Source organism: Carya illinoinensis, chromosome 12 (genome assembly GCF_018687715.1).
Source record: "Carya illinoinensis cultivar Pawnee chromosome 12, C.illinoinensisPawnee_v1, whole genome shotgun sequence".
NCBI classification, from domain to species: domain Eukaryota; kingdom Viridiplantae; phylum Streptophyta; class Magnoliopsida; order Fagales; family Juglandaceae; genus Carya; species Carya illinoinensis.
In genome coordinates, this window is record NC_056763.1 from 4,163,307 (window position 1) to 4,167,611 (window position 4,305).

Genomic DNA, 4,305 nt, shown 5'->3' on the forward strand with positions numbered 1-4,305 from the left:
AGAGAGAGCCTTAATTGGTGAGAACTATGGATCTAGAGATTACCAGAATAATTTGTCAGTTTACTGGCGACAACGCGACGGCAGGGCATGCAGGATTATGACAGCAACGGCGACAACCATATGCTCAAGGAAGGGAGAGATCGGGGCACAAAGCATTGAGGCACAGAGCAAAAGAATGACAAAATGTGTGTATCAAAGTCAAACCCATTATATACATAGGGTTATATAGCGATTGTCTCTCGACGCTACAAGTTGTAATCCAGAATCACGGCACTTCATTAAGATATTGCGGCGGGTTTAAACGGCTGCAATAAAGTGTCCTCACACTTTCACCCTGACCGAATGTGTTTTCCCATCATGTAAAAGTTGTTTTCATGTACCGTAAAAACAATCACAGAGATCACATAATTACTGAGGTTTTAATGGACTCAATCACTTGAATGGGTGATGAGGAATATTGTGGCTAGCCCGTGTCGTAGCAAATACATCTAAGCATTGCGGTTCCATTAATCGCTGTAGTGTCCGTCTTTTTTTCCTGCATTTTCTTTTGGTACGATCTAAATTCGCAACAAAATATAAGTAATTGACAGCGATGGAATTAATTGATGCGAAGCATACTAATGGAAGGTAAATAGCTGGTTCTTACCAGCTAATGGCCATCGCAGGAAAAAAAAATCAGCAAAAGATGGTATTTGTTGTAGTGAGTGATATATATAATTTAGCTGTCCACCTTTTTGGGGAGTAATTCAAGATGCAAAAGACCTCTTATTAATTTACGGAGCATACATGCTTCATTTTGAATATTTTTTTTCGTGTTGAAGTTTGCCTTTCTGGGTTTAAATAATCTCCCATAATAACTTCAAACACAATATAAAGGTTTTATGGGAGCATTTATCAGTTTCTATTCATGTGATAAAAAATGTCTTATGTACCAATAACTTCATTTCTCCCTCTTTTCTTGTTGAATAGCTGACAACAAGATTGCTAACATGAAACTAGTGGTACATATTACCGAATGCAGCATCTCTCTCTCTCTCTCTCTCTCTCTCTCTCTCTCTCTCTCTCTCTCCCTCTTTCAACCACATCCACATGAAACTGGTTATTATGGAATGCATCGAACAATTACTTTTTGACATTGAAATTGATGTCAGGATTTCCATCCATCCAAGGCCTTAGTTACTCTGTATTTTCTTGTTTCTCAAAATTATTGAATAGTACATGATCAATATATGTAAAAACATTTAAATATCACAATAGTAGAATAATTAATTAATTGATCATGAATGATAATAGGTCGAACACAATTAATCACAATATATGCAAGATAAAGTACTTGTCGAAAATCCATCAGTTATCGGTCCAACAAAAGGGAACAAATCTTTGGTTTTGGTTGATCTGCCAATACTTCATGCAACAAATACAAATGATCATCTCCTACTGTGAATGCAAGCACCATAATTACACAGTTGATCAATTATATTAATTTAGTACTTAATTTTCATTTTCTTGTCCGAGATGCCTGGTCCGTAGGTTGAAATGATCATGTCTTTAAGAATTGGGAATTGAATCCATATGAAGAACGAGACTAGAACACTAGCCAAACAAATGAGAAGAATTGCAATCCATAATTGCTCATGTAGGATGATTAAAAGAGCACTTGAAAAGGTTATCATCATGGTCGCAATAGAGCAAAAGAGAGTCAAAAGGCCTATTATCATCTATCTCGGCAAATACTCAAGAAAATCTTCTTCTGAATAACGTGATGTGAGGATTCCCAAAAACATCAAGATAGAAGTTGATGAAGAAAAAAGGGACAATGCATAGGATATTATGTGATGCCCCCAAATCCCACGTACGGACACGAGGAAATCGAGACGTCGGGATGATGACAACACAGGTCACCACCCTATCGCCAAGTGCCAAGTGTGTATACACGCAACAAGTATGCAAAAGAAAACACGCAGCGGATAAACAGTCATATAACTAAGTACCAGAATTTTTATATGTTTAATACAAAACCGTTCAAAGCATACATAATAAAATATAACAAACCACAAATATAGTTTTAAACCCAACAACAAAGCATAACTCCAACTCAAAACTCCGGCGGAGCCACCTCCTCGGGCTCAGCCTCATCCTCCTTCTCGATCTCTGCATCAAAATCTACGGTACCAAAAATGGTGCCGCAGGTAAGTAAGATCCAAATGCCACAAGATAAAAACATATTAAACTCAACAATATGCATGGAAGAATGCAAATGCACATGTCCCACAAAAACCACATTTTTCCACGCACGCCAAAATTCTATTTGACCCAAAAACATAACCTTTATCTCATGTCCTTGCCATTATCCCAGATAATGGCCCAAAACAAGAAACCACCATTTTCCCAAAAAATGGATCACAAAGCCTCAACGTAACCTCTCCATTTTCCCAGAAAACGGCCCGTATCCGAAATCCATAAAACCGATCCAATTATTGCATGCACCATGATCTCCCCTAGGGATCATCCACACACTCTGGCTCCTGTGCCACACTGCAAGTAACGACTACGCGTGTGACACCTAAACGAGCGATGCACAGTACTCGCGCCTAGCGTGTCCCTGGACCAGGCCATCCTCTAGTCCCCGCCACTCTAAGGACCACGGAGTCGACACAACAGCGTTACCGTATCGTGCGATCCGGTCATCGCCCAATGACAACTCAGGGGATGTCACTCAGTATTATCCACTCCCGAGTGACCAGAGGAGCTCCACCGAGATAATACCCCATCCCGGCTTGGGGTCGTGATACACACGCACCCGAAAATCCATTTACACAAAAAGCCAGTTTTTTCTCAATTTAATAAAAGTACATGAATGCGTCATGCAGTGCATGCCTCAAGATATAAATCAACCAACCAATCACAAAACAACAAAACTAAGCAACTCTGTCCTCAATCCATCCGACCCCCGAACTTCTCGGACTCAGTCCGGAATCAACCAACCAGTCCAATAAATTAATTGTAAGAGCAAAATATATTTAAATCTAAAATAGAGTTTGGAAAATACTTATAGTGCTATAAGGTATTTTTCCAAAGCTCACGACGTTGCAAACGGTGGAGAAAAAGTAACGTAACAGTGTATTTTACACTGTGGCCATGGGTTGTAAATTACCCACTTTCGAACGGGGACAAACCAAGACACGAAATTGATAGGGAATAGTCTAGAGATGTTTATAAAGCTAAAGGGGCCGTGGGTGGCGGTGGAAGTGAAAAAAGGGGCTGATCGGAGTTGAGCTGGTGGGAGCTGCTCTGGCAACGGATCGGGGCCGAAAATGGGTGGGTTTGGACGACAAGAGGTAGGGGATGAAGTGGCAAAAAGATGGTGGCCGGAGGTGGAGCGACGGCGCCGGAAATGGCTCAAAACCGTGCCGAAAGGTGGGGCTCTAGGGGGTTAATGGCAGCTCGGATGGAGTTGGAAATTGGTGGGGTGGTGCGCCGGCTGGAGGGGAGTCGAACGGTGGTGGCTGTATCTACCACGTCAGCCGCCGGCGGCAGGTCTAGGTGGTTAAGCTGAACGGCAACGGGAAGAGAGTGAGAGAGCTGTTCGCGTGGGGAGAAGGAAAAGAAGAAGAAGAAAAGAAAAGAAAGAAGGAAAATAAGAGAAGGAAAAAGAAAAAAAAAGAAAAAGGGAAAAAGAAAAAAAGGAGAAAAGAAAAGATGGAGAAAGAAAATGAAGTCCAATCCTCACATCCGGAAACCAAAAACTAAACTGACGAAAACGATTTTAAAAACCATAAAATGACTAAAATAAATTAAACACCATATCAATTAAAATAAAATCAATTTAAAATACAATAATTTAAAATAGAAAGAACTAATATATTAATTAAATTAAAAACTCCTTAAGTGAAAATACACGTAAAAACGGCGTATCACATCCTCCCCCCCTTAAAAACAATTTCGTCCTCGAAATTTGCAAGATCAAACACTAACATGAAACAAGCCACATGATTCCACTGAGACCAAGTTTAAGAAACGTACCGTCATTACTCAAACAAATAGGGATATTGCTCCCTCATGTCTGCTACTCGTTCCCAAGAGAAATCTTGAACTAACGGATTCCCCCTGCCACCTTTACCAGAGGTATCGTCTTAGATCTCAACTGTTGCTCTTTCCAGTCCATGATCTGTGAAGGAACGACCTCATAAGTAAGGTCCAGTTGCAACTGAATATGCTCTGGGTCGACAAAGCGCGACTCTTATTGTCCAAAACTCTTCTTCAAGGATGATACATGAAAGACATCATAAATATCCCCAAAATATT